The 21797-nt window shown below is 38.0% G+C and overlaps 1 long non-coding RNA gene across 4 annotated transcripts in view; it reads right to left on the minus strand.

Moving 5' to 3' along the window:
• LOC147363268 (uncharacterized) overlaps positions 1-21797 on the minus strand; it is a 588890-nt gene that overhangs the window by 504614 nt on the left and 62479 nt on the right. Inside the window, exon 1 of one of the 4 annotated variants that reach the window (XR_015135923.1) lies at positions 13705-13971. The exons of 2 other annotated variants lie outside the window; for them this stretch is intronic. This is a non-coding gene — a long non-coding RNA (uncharacterized LOC147363268). Of the gene's footprint in view, positions 1-13704; positions 13972-21797 lie in introns of those variants that run through there. One more of the 4 variants, XR_015135926.1, reaches the window with a different exon arrangement.

The following is a 21797-nucleotide window of genomic DNA, read 5'->3' on the forward strand; positions in this document are numbered from 1 at the left end:
AGAGTGAAAAAACTGGTTTAAACCTCAACATTCAAAAAATGAAGATCATGGCATCTGGTCCCATCACTTCATGGCAAATAGATGGGGAAACAATGTAAACAGTGAGAGACTTCATTTTCTTGGGCTCCAAAATCACTTCAGATGGTGACTGCAGCCATGAAATTAAAAGACGTTTGCTCCTGGAAAGAAAAGCTATGACCAACCTAGACAGCATATCAAAAAGCAGAGACATTACTTTGCCAACAAAGGTTCAACTAGTCAATTTTATCGTTTTTCCAGTAGTCATATATGGATGTGAGAGTTGGACCATAAAGAAAGCTGAGCACCGAAGAATTGATGCTTTTGATCTGTGGTGTTGAAGAAGACCCTTGAGAGTCCTTTGGACTGCAAGGAAATCAAGCCAGTCAATCCTAAAGGAAATCAATCCTGAATATTCATTGGAAGGATCGATGCTGAAGCTGAAGCTCCAATACTTTGGCCACCTGATGCAAAGAGCTGACTCATCAGAAAAGATCCTGATGCTGGGAAAGATTGAAGGCAGGAGGAGAAGGGGACAACAGAGGACGAGATGGTTGGATGGCATCACCAACTCAATAGATATGAATTTGAGCAAGCTCCAGGAGATTGTGATGGACAGGGAAGCCTGGCAAGCTGCAGTCCAGGAGTCACAAAGAGTTGGACACAACAGAGCAACTGAACAATAACAACATAAGACTATGGGAAGGAGCTTCTCTCTGTATTTCCCCTAAGCAGGGACCAGTCAAGAAGCAATTTTTTCTTGCTAATCAGGATTGCAACTTATAGACTTAGCAACAGAAATATCAGTAAATTATCTAGTCATTTTGTTCAGAAAGAATTTTTAAATGTATCACTTTTAAGATCCAAAATTGAAAAAAATTTTGCTTAGAATCAAAAAAATTTTAGGTATGTTCAAGTAAACTCAGAAAAAAATGTAACACGGACAGAAAATTAAGAGCCATACAAAACACTGTAATCAAAATTGTATGGCACTGCAATAGGACTTCACTTTCATTTTTCACTTTCATGCATTGGAGAAGGAAATGGCAACCCACTCCAGTGTTCTTGCATGGAGAATCCCAGGGACGGGGGAGCCTGGTGGGCTTCCGTCTATGGGGTCGCACAGAGTTGGACACGACTGAAGCGACTTAGCAGCAGCAGCAGCAGCAATAGGAACAGTCAGAAACACCACTAGAACACATTAGAGAAAATGGAAAAAGTCAACAGCAGGAAATAAATATACAGAAAGATGAATTTCAATCAAGGAAAGAAAAGGTAATTTATTAAAAATAACAGTGGTACCAGGAGCCATTCCTCTGAGAGAAAGAAAAATCATATACTAATATCCCAATTTGCTTAAAAATTTAAATGTAAACCTAAACCCACAAAAATATTAGACTGAATTTGCAACCCAGAAATTAAAGACAGATATATCTAAATATGCAAAATTACTATCTTTTATATGACAAAGAATTCACTAACAAAATCCATTGGCAGGTATTATATTGAGGAAGATTTGCAAATTCAGATTACATAAAATTTTTTAAATCTAGAATCTACAAATAGCTCTTCAGATTGGTAACAAAATGGTGTACCACTTATGATGATGTGCCTTGAAGACGTTATGCTATGTGAAAGAAGCCAGATACAAAAGCTCACCTAGTGCATGAATCCATTTATGAAATATCCAGAAGAGGTAAATCCATAGAGACAGAAAGCAGATTGGTGGCTGCCAGAGCCTGGGAGTCAGGGGAGGGAATACGGAGTAATTGTTTCATATGTATGAGGCTTACTTTTGGGGCAATGAGAATGTTTTAGAATTAGATACGTATGTGGTCACACAACATTGTAAGGTACTAAATACCACTGAATTATTCAAAAGTTCAGTTTTCTGTTATGTGAATTTCACTTCAATGAAAAAAAAATACCATCCAATATATGTACAAAGCAACTGAACAAATACTTTACAAAAGAGTAAATTCCAATAAACTTGTGAAAAGATGTTCAACTCCCCTACCAGACAGGAAAATGTAAATTCCATGAAAGATTTCATGTCCGTCAGATTAGAAAAAATTAAACAAAGAAGTAGGACCTAATTCTGGTGAAGATTCAGGAAAATGATTACATGTAATAACCAGCTTCTGGCAATGTAAGTTGTTACATAACTTTTTTAAAAGTAATCCAGACAAATCCATAAAAATTAAAATTGCACATATTGTAGTCCCAGTAATCCTATATCTGAGAATCAATCTCAAAAATAGAAGCAACAGTAGGTAACAGATATGTTTACAGAAACACAAAGAATTGGGAACAAAGAAAATACCTTAATATGGAAATGGTTGAAGATCAACTGAATTAAAGTGATTTTTTTCCCCAATATCAAGTGACAATATGCAGAGAAGTCCATATAGTGCAACCCCATTTTTGTAAAGTAAAGGAAATATCTATGTCTACATATGATTATATGAACTTGGAGAAAGCCATGGATCATGCACAGAGGTTATTACCATTTGTGAGAGGCGGGGAGAGGGTGCAAATGGTCTGAAGAGAAGAAAGGGGAGCGGGAAGAAGAGAAAGGAAAAAACCTGTTTTAATATTTATAGCCTCATTTTAAGCAAGTACAAAATAAAAACCTAAGCTTTCAACAATAGCAGCCCTAAAGCAAGGAGAACACATCCAGTGTGGAACACCTGGAAAGATTCCCAGAATCTACCAGAACTCTCCCTTGGCCACAGCAATGAGGGATGTAAAGATTATAGCAGGTCTCAGGTATCAGAAATGCGGGCTCCTTCCTGTATAAGCAGTAGGTCTCTGGGCAAGTTATTTAAATAATTTAACCCAATGTTTCTTCATCTAAACATTTGCATAATTGGGACTGTATCGTCCATGGAATTCTCTAGGCCAGAATACTGGAGTGGGTAGTCATTCACTTTTCCAAGGGATCATCCCAACCCAGGGATCAAACCCAGGTCTCCCACATTGTAAGTGCATTCTTTACCAGCTGAGCCACCAGGGAAGTGTATAATTGGGATAACAGTAGCTATTTGATAGGCTGTCATGAGAATTAAGTGAGACAGTGCATTTAAGTCTTAACACAATGCCTGCCCTTAGTGAGCTTTCAGTACATGGGAACCAGGAGCACTGAAGCAAGGTCCCAAAACTATAGATAACTCCAAATCCAAATCCATATTTTTTGTTCCCATTACCTGGGTTGGCCTTTCACTCCTGGATTTTGAAGAGACTTTCCTAATTAAAAATCCATCAAATAGAAGTGGTCACTCTTTCTGCTATGCAAAAACAAGTATTAAGACATTTCTCCCTAGAAAAAACACAATAGAATTATAATACCAATGATTCCAGAATAACAGTGCTTTTCAAAGTTTGTTTTTCTTCAAATAAGAGCTCCATTCAATTTCCCCTTCTGTGAAATGGGTGTAATAATAGCAAGTGGTAATGCTGCTCTAAATCCGTGGTGGCTCATATCTCACTAAGAGTAAGAGTCCTAATGACAGCTTTCAAGACTAGATTCCTACAGAACTAGGCTCCTCATTACCTTTCTTCTGCTTTAGCCACACGCCCCTCCTTGTAATTCTGAAGATGTACCTGGCCCTCCGCCCCAGGGCCTTTGCACTTGCCGCTACTTCTCCTGGAATGCCCTTCCCCCAAATAGCGATGGGGCTTTTTCCTCCACTTCTTTCAGTCATTTTTTTAAGTCATCCTCTTATTCCCCAAATATCTCAAAATTCAACAAAACTATAGCAAAAAAAAAAAAAACTCCTCTTTCTGCTTTATTTCACTTATTTTTTTAAACATTTAAAAAAAATTTTTATGCGGACCATAATAGAAATCACATGCATACATGTATACACATAACATTTACATATATATAGAAATATACATATAACAATCATTATTAACTAATATAAAGAATAACAAGACAACTTTAAAAGGAAGCTTTTTATTAGTATTTATTTATTTGGCTGCATAGGGTTTTAGTTGTGGCATGACAGCTCTTTCTTACAAGCTGGCTTAGTTGCCCCATGGCAAGTGGGATCCTAGTTCCCAGACCAGGGATCGAACCCATGCCCCCTGCCTTAGAAGGTAGATTCTTAACCACTGAACCACCAGGGAAGTCCTGGAAGTTATTTTTAAGCAAATCTACTGAATTTAAAACAAGACCCTTTTTCCAGACTTGAATAAGTTCATCAAAGATTTCAAACTGCTGGTTTATATAAGATTAACAAGTCAACCAGAGAGTTGAAAATAATCTTTATATAGTTGAGTTCTCACAAAATGGAACTGATATCTGTAAAATACTGTTGTTTACAGGACTGAGCTTTAGGAAAAGAAACACTACCTGATTCAAGAGACAGAGTCCTTACTAATACAAGACTATTTCTAATTAAATAACACAAATGAAACAAAATGTCAGGCGTAAAAGATGTCCTCCTAATTCCGAGCCTCAGACTCTATCATAGAAGTACGTTCCTGAGAATAATTAATATTGCCCCATAGCCATCACTTAGTACCCTTTGGGTCACAACTATAGACGAGATGTCAGGGCAGGCATCTCTCAGAGCAAGTCATAGATGGCACTGCCACATAGGAATAAGACAAAAGCTAATTCTCAGTGAGATCTAAAATCTTGACTGCCATGAAAACATATTTATTAAAAGAGAAAGGATATCATACTGATAGGAATTCATATTCTCATAGGTTTGAGGTGAGATATTTTCATGACCATCAGATATAAACATCAGATCTTATGAGGAGATATTCTGAAAGTAAGACCCTGTCATTAACTCAATAAATTTTTTGAATCAGTATATACTTTCTCAGGTCAAGCCCACAGATGAATGTCTCATTGTTTACCCAGCAGCCACTTGGTGCCAAGTGCTTTGCTGACTACTGCAAAGGATACAAAAGGAACCTCTGACATACTTTCCTTTAAGAGGACTGCAATCTGTTTAACTGGGAAGGTTAAGTAGTAACTGGGAAATATTTCGAGAATAATTAAATATTTAAACTTTGCCAATATAATTACAGGAGAACAGATGCTGTATGGAGCAGATCTCCATGGAGAAGGTGTGACCTGAAGTGAGCCATAAAATGAAGAGTGGGACAGGAGGGCACTGGAGGAGGCAGTGAGCACACAACAAGGAAGGAAGGGGCCAGGGAATAAGGCAGGATGAGTGAGTGAAAGGAAACCGTGCTGGAGCAAAAACCCAGAGGAACTGAACTGTATGCTGGTCAAAAGGAGAAACGCTAAGGTTGACAGTTGATCCTCTGCCTTCCTGTTTCACAGTCACTTCACTATATAAGACACAGATCTCAGATTTCTTTAGTTTAAGATGAGCTGTTTGACTTTTCCAAATCCTCTGAAAACAGCCCAAACAGGCCATTTTGCTAAACCTATTAGTACAACTAAAACATGTTTCCTCAAAACACAGTGAATTCCAGTTTAGATGTATGTACACTATAACAGGGGACTTCCCTCATAGCTCAGTCAGTGAAGAATCTGCCTGCAATGCAGGAGACCCACGTTCGATCCCTGGATTGGAAAGATTCCCTGGAGAAGGAAATGGCAACCCACTCCAGTATTTTTGCCTGGAGAATTTCATGGACAAAGGAGCCTGGCAGGCTACAGTCCATGGGGTCACAAGAGTCAGACATGACTTAGCAATTAAACCACCACCACCTACACTATAACAGGGCTTCCCAGATTATAAAAACCAGGATTTCCCAGGTTAGTGGTAGAAAAAAACCCTCCTTGCCTGCCAATGCAGGAGGTATAAGAGATGAGCATTTGATTCCTGGGTCAGAAAGATCCCTCGGAGGAGAGCATGGCAACCCACTCCAGTATTCTGGCTTGGACAATCCCATGGACAGAGGAGCCTGGCGGGCTACAGTCCATAGGGTTGCATAAAGTCAGACGTGACCTAAGTGACTTAGCACACACACATTCATTGTCTGGTAACACATTCCACAGCTGTCAAAGGCAGTCTTGAATCTGAGTAGCTAACACATCAAAGCACTCCCAGTGATGGTCAGTCATGGTGACACACACACGGGCAAGCTCCAGCCAACTTTGTTTCATCTTCCGCTGTAGTCCTGCCAAGTACTGACATCCTGACATACACATTACTTTATTAGTATAAATCATGATCCTTTTTCTTCCCCTTTAAGTTACAATTATGGAACTACTTTGTTTTCTAAAAGAAAACAATGTATGTATGTAATAAGCTATATTAAGTTCTATGTATGTTAATAAGTTATATTAAAAATCAATTTTATCTCAGGGTAATAAGAAGAGTTATAAAATGTTTATAATAAAGAGATTATTGACTCACATAAAGTTGAGAAACATCCACACAGAATATTTTCCCAGTTGTTAAGAAAGTCAATTTACAGCTTTTTTTCTTTTACATAAGAAAAGCAGTGGGTATATATACTTTGATTACTTTGGAGATAAATATTTACCTATAAAATCATCACATTCTACATCATAAACATATCCATTACCCAAAAGTTTCCTACCAGCCTTTTTATTTACCATATATATATATATATATATATATTTTTTTTTTTTTTTACTGATTAGAACAATTAACAAAATATCTATCCTCTTAGCATCATTTTAGTAAAGCTTTTTAAGCAAATACAAGGCTGTGGAAGTATGGGCTTCCCTGGTGGCTCAGATGGTAAAGAATCTGCCTGCAATGTGGGAGACCTGGGTTCAATCCCTCAGTTGGGAAGATCCCCTGAGGAAGGGAACAGCTACCCACTCCAGTATTCTGCCCTGGAGGATTCCAAGAACAGAGGAGCATGAGAAATCCAAGCCTGGGATCACAAAATACAGGCCTTAAAATATGTCCAAGATTACTGTCCATATTTTAATTCATAGTAATTAAAACATGACAATAAACTTTAAAAGTGTTAAAAGCATCTACAAAATTACAAAAGAAGTTTCTTTCTCATTTTTTTCTCTATCCATATATTCTAAAGGAAGAGGCAAAAGTATCTCTCCATAAAGTCACTGCTTTATTTCTTGAACCTTTGAACTTATTTTTTTTTAAGTGAAGTAGCTCAGTCGTGTCCGACTCTTTGCAACCCCATAGACTGTAGGCCTGCCAGGCTCCTCCGTCCATGGGATTCTCCAGGCAAGAATACTGGAGTGGGTTGTCATTTCCTGTTTGTTTTTTATTTTCTTGGTCATGTCACTCAGCATGTGGAATCTTAGTTCCCCAACCTGGGATCAAACCCTCTCCCCTTGCACTGGAAACCCAGAGACTTAACCAGGGAAGTGCTTTGAGTCTTTTTAAATAGAAATTTACACTCTACAAGATGTTTTTTAAATAATATTAGTATCATAAACCTTATGCTGTGCCAAGAGACTAATGACTTTTATCTCAAAAGTTATTTGATAAAACAAAGTTCCAAACTAAACACAAATGCTACCTGTGGTTATCAAGTAACTGAAATTGTGAAAACAGCTACATCCCAAAGATTTCCCTACCATATTACCATTCTTATGCTACTAATAAAAGTCAGTAAGAATAATATATAATTAAAAGTTGCATGCTTGTTCTTATTGTGTCAAATAACTTTGTTGAAAATTATACATTTCTTTCCAAGCTATCAGTTTCGGTTAATATACAAAGATCATTTAAAAGTAATTTTAAACAAGTTATAACATACTTTATTTAAAATAATATTTCTGGAAATTTAAAGTATTTATTTTCTTTGAAAACCCATGATGTTTGCAGTATTTATTACAATTTTAGAAATGAGGTTTTAAAAGGCTGTCCTGGTCATTAGAAAACAAAACAAAATACCAAAGCAGAGCTAGACAGTATCCAAGCCCTGTACACTCCACTCATTTGACTTGCTCTCATCACAGCTTTTGAAAATTAAGAAGCACTGTACTTGGAAAGTATTTGCATTTTAGTTTAAAATTCAAAAAGTTAAAGGCAGATGAAAAACTAGGTAAACAGAGATCATGGAAAGATGGTTGAAAAAGAATAATTTCACCCTCCTAGAAAACTTCTTGTATTATTCACATGTCACTTTTAACCTCAGAATAATCCAATATTGCCCAATAATGTACATATTCTATTGTGATATACTCTATTCTGTTCTTCCTTTTGTATCCAAGAGGAGGTCTCCATGTGTGAAGAGGAGACCCATCTCTAGAAGACAACTTTTTACTCTTGCTGGCCTATTCAGTTCAGTTCAGTCGCTTAGTCATGTCCAACACTTCGCGACCCCATGAATCGCAGCATGCCAGGCCTCCCTGTCCATCATCAACTCCTGGAGTTCACTCAAACTCACGTCCATCGAGTCGGTGATGCCATCCAGCCGTCTCAGCCTCTGTCGTCCCCTTCTCCTCCTGCCCCCAATCCCTCCCAGCATCAGAGGCTTTTCCAATGAGTCAAGTCTTCGTATGAGGTGGCCAAAGTACTGGACTTTCAGCTTCAGCATCATTCCTTCCAAAGAACACCCAGGACTGATTTCCTTTAGAATGAACTGGTTGGATCTCCTTGCAGTCCAAGGGACTTTCAAGAGTCTTCTCCAACACCACAATTCAAAAGCATCAATTCTTCGGCACTCAGCTTTCTTCACAGTCCAACTCTCACATCCATACTTATGACCACTGGAAAAACCATAGCCTTGACTAGACAGACTTTGTCGGCAAAGTAATGTCTCGGCTTTTGAATATGCTATCTAGGTTGGTCATAACTTTCCTTCCAAGGAGTAAGCATCTTTTAATTTCATGGCTGCAATCACCATCTGCAGTGATTTTGGAGCCCAAAAAAATAAAGTCACCCACTGTTTCCACTGTTTCCCCATCTATTTCCCATGAAGTGATGGGACCAGATGCCATGATCATCGTTTTCTGAAAGTTGAGCTTTAAGCCAACTTTTTCACTCTCCTCTTTCACTTTCATCAAGAAGCTTTTTAGTTCTTCTTCACTTTCTGCCATAAGGGTGGTGTCATCTGTAAATCTGAGGTTATTGATATTTCTCCCAGCAATCTTGATTCGAGCTTGTGCTTCTTCCAGCCCAGCATTTCTCATGATGTACTTCGCATATAAGTTAAATAAGCAGAGCGACAATATACAGCCTTGACGTACTCCTTTTCCTATTTGGAACCAGTCTGTTGTTCCATGTCCAGCTCTAACTGTTGCTTCCTGACCTGCATATAGGTTTCTCAAGGGCAGGTCAGGTGGTCTGGTATTCCCATCTCTTTCAGAATTTTCCACAGTTTATTGTGATCCATGCAGTCAAAGGCTTTGGCATAGTCAATAAAGCAGAAATAGATGTTTTTCTGGAACTCTCTTGCTTTTTCGATGATCCAGCGGATGTTGGCAATTTGATCTCTGGTTCCTCTGCCTTTTCTAAAACCAGCTTAAACATCTGGAAGTTCACGGTTCATGTATTGCTGAAGCCTGGCTTGGAGAATTTTGAGCATTACTTTATTAGCATGTGAGATGAGTGCAGTTGTGTGGTAGTTTGAGCATTCTTTGGCATTGCCTTTCTTTGGGATTGGAATGAAAACTGACCTTTTCCAGTCCTGTGGCCACTGCTGAGTTTTCCAAATTTGCTGGCATATTGAGAGCTACACTTTCATAGCATCATCTTTCAGGATTTGAAATAGATCAACTGGAATTCCATCACCTCCACTAGCTTTGTTCGAAGTGCTGCTTTCTAAGGCCCACTTGACTTCACATTCCAGGATGTCTGGCTCTAGGTGAGTGATCACACCATCCTGATTATCTTGGTCATGAAGATCTTTTTTGTACAGGTCTTCTGTGTTTTCTTGCCACCTCTTCTTAATATCTTCTGCTTCTGTTAGGTCCATATTATTTGTCCTTTATTGAGCCCATCTTTGCATGAAATATTCCCTTGGTATCTCTCATTTTCTTGAAGAGATCCCTAGTCTTTCCCATTCTGTTGTTTTCCTCTATTTCTTTGCATTGATCACTGAAGAAAGCTTTCTTATATCTTCTTGCTATTCTTTGGAACTCTGCATTCAGATGTTTATATCTTTCCTTTTCTCTTTTGCTTTTCACTTCTCTTCTTTTCACAACTATTTGTAAGGCCTCCTCAGACACCCATTTTGCTTTTTTGCATTTCTTTTCCATAGGGATGGTCTTGATCCCTGTCCTGTACAATGTCACGAACCTCATTCCATAGCTCATCAGGCACTCTATCAGATCTAGGCCCTTAAATCTATTTTTCACTTCCAGTGTATAATCATAAGGGATTTGATTTAGGTCATACCTGAATGGTCTAGTGGTTTTTCCTACTTTCTTCAATTTAAGTCTGAATTTGGCAATGTGGCTCATGATCTGAGCCACAGTCAGCTGCCAGTCTGTTTTTGCTGACTGTATAAAGCTTCTCCATCTTTGGCTGCAAAGAATATAATCAATCTGATTTTGGTGTTGACCACCAGCGCTGGCCTATTATTCTCCCTTAAAAGCAGAATTATTTTGATGATGTATAGAAGTATTTTAATCTCACCTTGACATTGTTCATAGACTTTTTCTTCAATAAATCACAGAGGAAAACACTAATTATTCTTACAATATGTACTGCAATTCCTCTTCCTGGCCCTCCACTGTGAGTGTTCAAACACAACATTTCTTACCACCATTTCCAACCACTCTCCTTCCACATACGTATGCACACATATACACACCACCTTCTTTCCAGTCTTTACTAAGACAGGATGGAACTTATGTATTAATCAAGCATCAATATATGGTTTTCATTAAAAAATGTGATTCCTCCTTTCTTTAAAGAAGAAGAGACGTGTCAGTTACTCAGTAATCAGAGGCAAAATTAGTTGGTGTATGCATTTTATTACATGTTCTACATGCTTTCTGCATTTCCTAATGTTCTTTAAATAGGTGGGGGGAGCTGATTAAGGCAAAAGGATGGTTCAAGGTGGTACCATAGTCAATATTCATACATTATTAAACAAATATGTACTGGGTGCAAGAAACTCAGTTTATTATTATTCAACCCATATTGCAGAGGTGAACAAAGCCAGACACAGTCACTAGCCTCACAGACACTGATAAAGTGCATGCATGCTAAAGTGCTTCAGTCAACTCTTTGCAACCCTATGGACTGTAGCCCACCAGGCTCCTCTGTCCATTGGATTTCCCAGGCAAGAATAATGGAGTGGGTTACCATTTCCTTCTCTAGGAGATCTTTCCAATGCAGGGGTTGAACCTGCATCTCTTATGTCTTCTGCATTGGTAGGTTCTTTACCATTAGTGGCACTGGGAAGCCCCAAGTGTTACAGTAACTAAACAAATAAAGGTATTATACAAACTATGGCACAAGATGTCATGTGAGACTATAGAAGAGCAAGATGCGCCTTGTAGGAATCAGAGAAGGCATTCCAGAGGAAGTGAAGAATAAAGGGCTACAGTCCAAGAGGTTGCATAGGAGTTGGACACAACTTAGCAACTAAACAGAAACAACAAAGGTTAAGCAAGAGGTGACCAGGTAACTCAGGGTAGGATGATGGAGGGATAGGGTTCCTTGCAGAAGAAAAAAAAATTTTTTTCCAGTGGTCACATAAGAAAGATAAAGGACTGCTAAAGAAATTAAAGATGTCCAATGTGGCTGGAGGGCAGCATGGGCGTGGGAGTGATGGCACTGGAGGCTGATTAACTGGAGATCAGAATACACAAGACCATAAGGGGCTGGGAAAGGAGGCTTTAGGTCTGTCCTCTTAGAGAACCAGGAAGTCACTAAAGAGTTTAGTGGTGATTTAGTCGCTAAGTCATGTCTGACTCTTGCGATCCCACGGACTGTAGCCAGGTTCCTCTGTCCATGGGATTTCCCAGGCAAGAATACTGGGAGTGGGTTGCCATTTCCTTTTACATGTAAATGATAAAAGAATAGCTTAAGCAGAAAAAAATCTGCCCAGTTTATAAAATTAGAAATACAGCATTCAAAAATATTCTATAGATAAATGCAAGTTAATCTTTGTTGGAAAACATAATTACCTAGTCATCACACTTTACAGTTCAATGCTAACAGTCATGATTCCACAGATTAAAGAGAGAAAAAAGAAAGAAAACTGGGGGAAAAAATCTGATTATAAGCATGTAAATTAATTGACTGAATTAAGGAATATATAATATAAATTATATTATTATATTATATATAAATAAATTATGCATCTGTATTATATATCAATAATATAATAAAGGAAATTGTTTAGTTTAAAAACTTACAATTCTACTTTTAAAATATAACAGAAATGTATAAAACCAGAAGTTTCATACACTTATAAGTTAATATCTACTACACAGAAGAGATGGCAGATTTGGAAACTCACGGTTTAAATCCATGAAGTTTCCCTAAGTTTTTGATGTTACCACTTTTATCTTTATCCAGACCAGAATCGTTCATACCAGCACAACTGAAATAGACTTATAATGAACTTTTGTAAATGTTTAATATGCAATAAAGTAACCCTGGTAATTTTAAAATATTGTGCTTGTTTATAATAGCTGCTGTTAATAACATGCCAAAGGAGAAAAGCAATGCACAAATGTTTGCCTTTTCTCTGCCTCGAAGCATACTGAAAATCCACATTTAAGAAGGGAAGCAGGGAAGCTCAGTTTCATTCCACTATTGATCTATCAGACAAGAACTTAATCAGTCTTCTTTATAAGCTATTAAAGCTGAGCTCGAGAAGTGAACTCACCTGACGCATTCAACATTGATTGCCTCTTTCTAAGGACTGAATGTGTCAGTCTTATCTACTACTACAGCTGTGATTCAATTTTTAAGGGGCAAGATTTTCCCTTCATTAGTTTCCCCAAAATGTTCCAATTAAGAAAAAGCAGTTTTGATAGTGATCCATAGTGAATGACAAAAACAAAATGAAGACCATCATCCTCAAATTCAGTCACAACCTCCAGAGACCAAAAGCATATGTTCATCTAAGGAAATTTAGCATGAGTCCCAAAACCCTGCTTTACTGTGAATTCTAGAGAATGCTCTGGCAGCACAAACCAATGCTGAGACCTTAAGCTCAAATAAATCTTGGAAATTCAAAGGGAAACTCAAGGCAGCTGTAAATCTGTCTTTACTGCATATACATTTCAGCCAGGGGCTTCTATGTGTAGTATTAGGTTATGTGACATCCCATTCAGCATCTAACTACATCATAAATAGAGGCAGAGAGGTCATTCTATATTTACAGGGCACCCCCAAAGTGCTAGATGCTATTCACTGGGGGTGATGGGGAAGCCCCTACATTTTCAGTTTATTAGGAAAGGTTAATAACACAAATCCTCAATGACCAAAGACAGTTCCCTTTAGCTTAGCTTTCTGGTTTCCATTTCCTCTTTCCAGGTCCCCTAACAGTCAAGAAATTAAATACTGGGAGAAACAGCAATAAAGAGTTGTCTCATGAGGGTATCTGCTCACTTCAGTATGGAAATACGGTCAACTCCCTAATATCATAAGAAGAACATTTCCCCTGGATCTGTTGTTAGCTTGTCTTCCTACAGTAGATAAGAGGGGTAAGAAATATTACAATATCCTGACTTCTCCTGCTTTTCCCTCTCTTCTCTACAGATGTAACTCAGCTCCATCGCAGACTAGGCCTAGTCTGACAAGATCAGATTTTCACTGGCTCACCAGTCACACTCACCTGAATTATTTCACAATATTCTTAATGAGTTCACTCTCGGGCAGGGATGGGAGTAAAGCACAGAGAGAAGCCAAGGACAAAGTTCCATATCAGAACTGTCTCCTGCACACTCCCTCCAAAACTGTCTTCTGGAAAGCTTCTCTAAAGCAGGTTAGGAAAGGATTAGATGGAGCCACATTGAGGAGCAGCAGAACAGCCACTGGCTGGTTGAATTCCTTCCTCAGCACGGCTCACCTAGCCCAGCACCCTTCAGCTTCCGTCTGAGTAAGAGTCAACCTCTCTGCTATCAAAGGTGCTATTCTACGTGTGAATTCCCTTAGAAATCCAAGGAGTTAATGGCCTCAATAGTTCTAGAAAACCTAATACATTTAGGAGGATGAGATGCAGTATGGGGTCTAACGTTTATTTATTGCAAAAGTCAAGAATAGCTGGAAGTCCATTAAGAGGAGGTTCAGCAGATTATATTAATTTGTAATTAATTTTCAGTGGTATTTATGAGAGAACCCTTTAATCAGCATAATTCAGACTTTGGAAATTATAATATTAACTAATATTAATTAAATAATAATTTATAAATTTCGATAGTTTTAATTATCTTTTGATTAAATTACCTGTTAGTCAATTCCACACTGCTTTTGATATTAATTAGCTAACTTAAACATGATCTACTGAAACTACTCCCCCGTGGATTAAGGCATATTGTCTAAACAGGTCAACACTGAGATACTTAAGTGTGACAAGTTAGATTGCCTGATTAGCGAAATTAATTGTTTAAGGCACTGGCTTTTTCATTCTCAATTTGCCAGCGGGTAAGGTCTTTAAAATATGCCCTGGGTTTCCCTAGACCCAAATTCTGAAACAACCCACATTCTGTGCTTCCCCCATTCCTCCCCAGCTCCTTCCCTCTCTATTCTGTTACAGAACAGCCCGGTCTTCTGAGACCTAAATTAGTGTCAGCCTATTAATCAGCCAACAATATATGTCAGAGGAAAATGAAGTTGCAACCCCACCTCCCTGTACCAGGCCGATGGCTTTGCCCCTCTCAGCGCGCGGTCTCTGCCAGTGAAATGGGACCACAGGGCCACAGCTCAATTTAGGTCTCCTCTGTGCAGTGACAACCAGCACAGACCTCATTTTTTTTTTAATGTTAATATTTAATTTAAAGCCACCAACTCTCATGTTCTCAAAAATGAGCATGGCATTGAGTGTAGGTGGTGCCCCCTCACGTGGGCTAGAGCCGCAGTGCTCCCCAACCCCCACTGCCCACCCCCAGCATCCCACTTCAGAAGTTCAGGGTCTTTGGAAACCAGTTATCCAAGTGATAGTTCATATTAATCATGAGTGTCATCCAAAAAGGCAGAAGGATATACACTAAACAAACAGCAAGGGAGGGATTTTATGTTTCGCCTCGTGAGACGTAAGAAAAGCATACTGGTTTCCAGAAGCTCCAACTGTTTCCTCTGAGGAAACACCGAGTATAGAGGCTGCTGCTGCTGCTAAGTCGCTTCGGTCGTGTCTGACTCTGTAAAAGGACATAATTATGACCACAGATCGTTCTGATATGGGGGAAAAATTCTCACCAAGAAGGTGTTACAAAGAGAAGGTGCAGGTGACCATTTTGTTATTCATATTATAACACATGCTACTAAGTCACTTCAGTGGTGTCCGACTCTGTGAGACCCCATAGATGGCAGCCCACCAGGCTCCACCATCCCCGGGATTCTCCAGGCAAGAACACTGGAGCGGGTTGCCATTTCCTCCTCCAATGCATGAAAGTGAAAAGTGAAAGGGAAGTTGCTCAGCCATGTCCGACTCTTAGCAACCCCATGGACTGCAGCCTACCCTGCTCCTCCATCCATGGGATTTTCCAGGCAAGAGTACTGGAGTGGGGTGCCATTGCCTTCTCCTATTATAAGACATATTAAACACATATTATACTCTAAATAATTTCACCCAGAACTCCCTATTTATAATGATTAATGAGGATAAATTATGTGTAAGAGCACTTGACCTTCTCCAGACAGTATCTGATATGAGTGCCCAACACTGGAGGTGAGAATAGTATAGTACTTGCACATGAAAAGCCATAGCAGTACATGAAGTAAAATAAAATTTCACAAATAAGAAAAAAGAATTTGCAATGTCCAAGTGTTGGTTGTTACTTCTGACTTATGTTACATAGTTTTGTCATTTATATAAGCTAAATGTACGTAAGTAATATGTACATGATACAAGAAAGAGTATACTGTAATCTTCTGAATTCTTTTTATATTTTATATTATTTTAATATCTATTATAGTTTTTTTATAAATCAGGGTCTAGTGATTTGACTATTATTTTTTAAAAAGGGAAATAAGTTGTTTGCTTGCCAGACGCAATACAGAAAATTCTTTTCTAAGCATTAAACTCATGGTGTATTTTTGAATGTATGATTGAAAATTTGTTCGAATGACAAAGAGTGTTTGTATAAATACAAATGACAAATTCTGTTAGATATTTTGATAAAAGGGACAGGGAGTAGCAAGGATAGGCATAAATGATCATAATGTGAAATTTTTAGAAATATATAATTTTATGTTTATTAAATTCATAAACATAAAACCATGAATTATGAAAAAAGGAACTGACTGAAAATATTCAATCTAACATGAACTCAAATCTTCAGTTACAGCACAGAGAGAAAGCTAACTACCAGGTGGGGTTCATTGGGAATATATCACTTAAAATAAAGCAACACATCGATTGGAAATCACTTACAATGTGTGAAATATAAAACAGTTGCAAATAACCATAATAACAAAGGTCCAGAAATGAAAAAAAAAAAAAAACTTTACTGAGCTATCAAAAAGACAATAACCATAGTGAGAAAGGTCCACAGATGGCCATAATGAGAAAGGTCATAAACATAATGAGAAAGGTCCAGAAATTAAAAAAAAAAAAAACATAATGAGAGTAACCATCATGAAAAAGGTCCACATATGAAAAAAATAAAAACTGCTGAGCTATAAAAAAAAAAAAGAAGACTCAAATAAATGGAAATATACAGTTTTCTTGAATTGGAAGACCCATCATTGTAAAAAAAAAAAAAAATGCAAAAGATTTTCAAACGAATACATAGCTGTACATAGTTTCAGTTAAAAACCAACTGTTTTCAATTGGCCATTCTAATGATCACCTATCAAAACTAAGTAAGAAGAATAGGCAAGAATCAATACAAATTTGAAAAGAGTACTTGGGAAGGAATTGACACTGTCCGTTATAAAACACATCACAAAACTATAATGATTAAAGCAGTGTGATGCTGGTTCCAAAACACCAGTCCCGTAAAAGGAGAGAAAATAAATCTTTGCAAACAAATGCAAAAGGATATTAACTGTTACAATGATGGCATTTCTATCAGTGAAAAGAGAAGCAAGGTCCTGGGATCAGGATACACTATTTGGAAACAAAAAATGTGTCATACTTATGTCATATTGTATTAAAAAGTAAATTAATTCCTCCAATAATCTTCCAACAAAATTTTCATCAAGTGCCTCCATATTCTAGGCACTAGTTGCACTTCCCAGATAGAGAACAGTGAGGGAAGGAAGGAAGGAAGAGAGGGAGGAAGAAGAAGGAAGGGGAGGAAAGTAGAGAAGAGAAGAGAAATCTTTGATTTATATGAGTTCATATTCTGGAGCAGTCAGGCATATTGGGGCAACAAAAGTTAACCAATCAACCAATTAATCAATAATATAATTTAAGATAGCCATAAGTGCTTTGAAGAAAACTAACTATACTCTCAGAATGTAGAGTAACAGGAGGGTTAAACTTTCCTGGGATAGGATGCTCAGAGAGAGCATTTCTGAGGAGCTGATATTGGAGAGGAGACCTAGATAAAATGAAGGTACAAACTTTGCACATTTGGGGGAAGCACCTTCCAGGCAGAGGTGACTACAAGAACAAAGGTCTTGAGCAGAGAACATGCTTACATGTTCAACAGCTGCAAAGTGGCCAGTGTGGTTGGATCACAGAAAGGGGTGGGAAGCCAGGAAGCCTGGAGCCATGCCATGGCTTCTTACCAGGGCCTCACAGGCCACGGTAAGAACTAAGCATTCTGTTTTATGTGTGATGGGGGGGGTAGAGGGGGTGGGAGTTGACATGATCTAATTTACATTTTGAGAGAATTACTGTTTTGTGGAAAGTAGATGATCAGAGGCCTGACTGAAAGCAAAGAGATCTTGCTGTGATCCAGATGGGAGTTGTGATGACCTGGAGATAAAGTGATCATAAATGAGTGGATTCAAGACACTTTGAAGGCAAAGCCAACAGGATTTGCTTATATAGTGGATGTGGGACATAAAATAATCTGCATGATGCAAGAAACAGGAGCCAAAACAATATCATCATATTGATAATATAAATATTTTAGCTGAAATGAAAATCTGTGATAGAATACAAAACAAGGGAAGGCTTTCCGATAAGTAGAAAATAATCATTTTTTCACTGGTGAAAGAATGGTGGAGGATTCTTTAAATCATGTATTCAGAATCTGAGAATGGATTCTGAACAGGTAGATAGACAATTAGTTTGGTGGGAGGCATCATTATCTATTTAACCTTAGTTTCCTCTTCTGTCTTCTGTCCCCAGTAGTAGGTGCCACGTGATGCGTTAGAATGGAGGTCATGCTATGCTATGCTAAGTCACTTCAGTCGTGTCCAACTCTGTGTGACCCCATAGCAGCCCACCAGGCTCCCCCGTCCCTGGGATTCTCCAGGCAAGAACACTGGAGTGGGTTGCCATTGCCTTCTCCAATGCATGAAAGTGAAAAGTGAAAGTGAAGTTACTCAGTCATGTCCGACTCTCAGCGACCCCATGGACTGCAGCCTACCAGGCTTCTCCATTCATGGGATTTTCCAGGCAAGAGTACTGGAGTGGGGTGCCATTGCCTTCTCTGAATGGAGGTCATAATAGGAAAAAAATATTCAATTCATAGTCCCCAAACTCCATTTCAATAATTCTTTCCAACCTCAGCAACCATCAGCTGCTTTACCAGGGTTGCTGATAAGGTGAAACAGTTGATGGTTTAAATTTCTTCTCCTCTTATTTTCTCTGCTCATATTCTAGAAAAAGGGCTATATGCTGTGAACTAGTCAAAAATTAACCATCCAAATAATAAAGATGTGATGTAGCATGTATTTATGTGATAAAATAATTATATTGTGCTTAGAACTAGCTAAAGCCAAATTTAGCAACAGTGCTTAAAGTTTTGTCACAATTCCTATAAATTCTGAAGAAATTTTGATATATAACTAACGATAACATTAAATTTGGTTCTTTGAGTTTATTGACAATTATTTTTATTTGACTGAGGTAAAGATAATATGTAATATTATTACACACAGTCTGACTTACCAAATGTTATTAGAGATAAGAAATAAAAATTGATCTTGAAAACTGAGCTAAAAATATTGAATTTGAAATAGTGCCCTTTATTCATTTTCAAGCATATGCCTATATTCATATCCTTACATATTTCAAGTTTTCCCACAATATCTAATTATTAGATGTGAGATATACAGATTTATCTCATTTTTGGCTTTTATCTAAGATTTTACAGAGCTCGTAATAATATGTCAACAAAATTGGTGATTGTACCTTGACTTGTAAAGTAAAACTCATTTTAAGAGTATCATAAATCTAACAGAGCATGTCTTATGTTCTGATTGGTAGAAAATTGGATATTAAACACTAGGGACAAACTGATCTTCTAATTCTGGTACTTGAGTAAGTACTAAAAGAAAAAAGAAAAGGAGAGAAAAAATCGTTACCTAGAGTTGATAGTTTAACTGATCATGATCAATTTGAAGTGCTTATTGCTTAAGTAAATGACCTTTGGGGTGATTTCATTAGCTCCACATATAGCAAAAGGTTATATCTGAATTCAATTTTATGATTGAGTCTAGGCATATAAAATCTCAAAATAGTTTGAAAGGGTGTTAAAAAAAAGGATAAAAAGATTCTTCCTGAGACAAAGGCTAGACTGTAAAAATCCTGGCTTGCTTCTCTAATTATTGGCTTTTTGTGTGAGTAAATATTTGAGAGAGGGATGCCAATGCTCTGATATCATCATCACTTTGATGTTTGTAGTTAAGAAATGACTTTAAAATTAGCTACAAGTTCCAACTTTTTAGTACTATAAATTACAGATTTGTTACCCCTGGATTTATTTTACTTGTTTGATGCAGTCTCTTCACCTTTATAGAACTGCAATACCCTATGATGGTTCGATTGGGCTCTAGTGGATTGGCCAAAAAGTTCATTTGGGTTTCCCTGTACCATCTAAGGGTTTCTCAATATCTCCCTCTCCTTCTTAAAAATGCCACAAAGCAAATATTTATTATTTTAGTAAATTAAGATATGTCTTAAATGCTTGTGAAAAGACTTTTACATGCTTCCTTGAGACATACCAGGCAGAAGACATATATTGAAAGACAGATTAGGCATAGAAACTTCCAATTCTCCCTTGTCACTAGTAGATGAAATAGGGTCAAATGTTATATCCTCAAATTAGGAAGAATAGGGTTGGAGGAAAAAAAAATACCAAAAAAAAATGTTTTTAATGAAAGTATATCTTTATCCAACTGACCTTGAAACCAATATAATGATTCATTTTCTTGATGTTTCATTCTCTTCAGTAATCAGTGCTTTTTAGGATACTAAGGTAGTCCCCATCATTTATATTAGCCTGTTTCCTAATAAGTCTCTTACTTAAAAGTTCAGGGCCATTTTTGTATTCCTTTCCACTCTCATGATTTCTTCTCCACTTTCTTCTCTTCCTACTACAGACATTTTCACCACTGGGGCCAATTGCCCAAACCTCAGTCTCAACCTCTTCCAGGGTCTTCCCAGGTGGTCCAGGACAGGCACCAGAGGTCAAAAGGGAAGGGAGCAGGAAATGATATGTCCCCTCAGAGGTCCCTCTTTCCTCTCCAACTCCACCTCACTCTGGCATCCACATAAAGGACGTCTAATCTTTACTTAAAGTAGCGTCTGGCTGCTCACCACTCAGAAGCCAACAGAAAGGGCAGGTTGGTAAAAAGGAGAGTTTGCTTTATTTCAGATGCCAGCAACTGGGCGGGGGAGGGAAAGGAAGAACATCTGTCCAAAGGTTGACTGCCCTCTCTGACAATCAGTGGGCAAGAAGTTTTATAGGCAGAGGGAAGGGCTACATGCAGAAACAGCACAGTCAGCTCTGACAGTCATCTTGAAATTGGTCATCTGTGGTCTGGTCAGCATCATCTTGATTGTTTTAAGTACAGTTAGTCTCTAGTTCCAGGGTTGATTTGTTTCTATTTCCTGAGGCCAATTCTCAGAATTGTGGCAGCTTATGTCATGGCTACAGAGTCTGGTCATCATGTAGTTAACTTCTCCACCTGGGGTTTCAATATCTATAAGACAGCTCACAGGTGATGGCTCAGAATATTATCTATAGCCCGTGAGAAGGAACTAAGGGTCCTTGACTATGCTCAATGACTACATTACTATTATTTGTTTTCCTTTGACTATTTTCCTTTGTTTCTGCATGTTCTCACTTTTCTGATTAAACTTATTCTTTGCCTAAAGTTTTTTTCCACGGACAAAAGGCAGACAGAGGACATGGGGATGAGCGAAGACCATAGAGTCCTGCTCCATTTCAAAACCAGTTCCTAAGTCACTAGATGTGTGACTTAGTGCAATTACATTGCCTCTCTGAACCTCAGAGTTTTCACCACATGAGACTCAAAACTTCTGCTCTACCTATCTTAGTAGGGCTGCTAAGAAATCTCCTGAATGAAAAGCATCTGGGGAACTACCTGTTACTTTGAAGAGTTAAAAGATGGCTATTAAAAATGTTACTTTAAAAGAAGCAAGGATATCAAGCAGAAAGGGTGGGAAGAGCAGACCTGGCTTTGAGTACCAACAGTGCCACCTCTCAGTTGTGTGCTCCTGGGTACTTCACCCAACCTCTCTGCACATCTGTAAGAGTATAAATAATGATATTAGCTTATCCATCACCCCAAAATTTTCTATTTCCTCACCTGTTAAAGGAATAATAATGATATTAGCTCACC

Source organism: Bos grunniens, chromosome 11 (assembly GCF_055505025.1).
Source record: "Bos grunniens cultivar Pamir isolate PY7600 chromosome 11, Bosgru_T2T1.0, whole genome shotgun sequence".
NCBI lineage: Eukaryota > Metazoa > Chordata > Mammalia > Artiodactyla > Bovidae > Bos > Bos grunniens.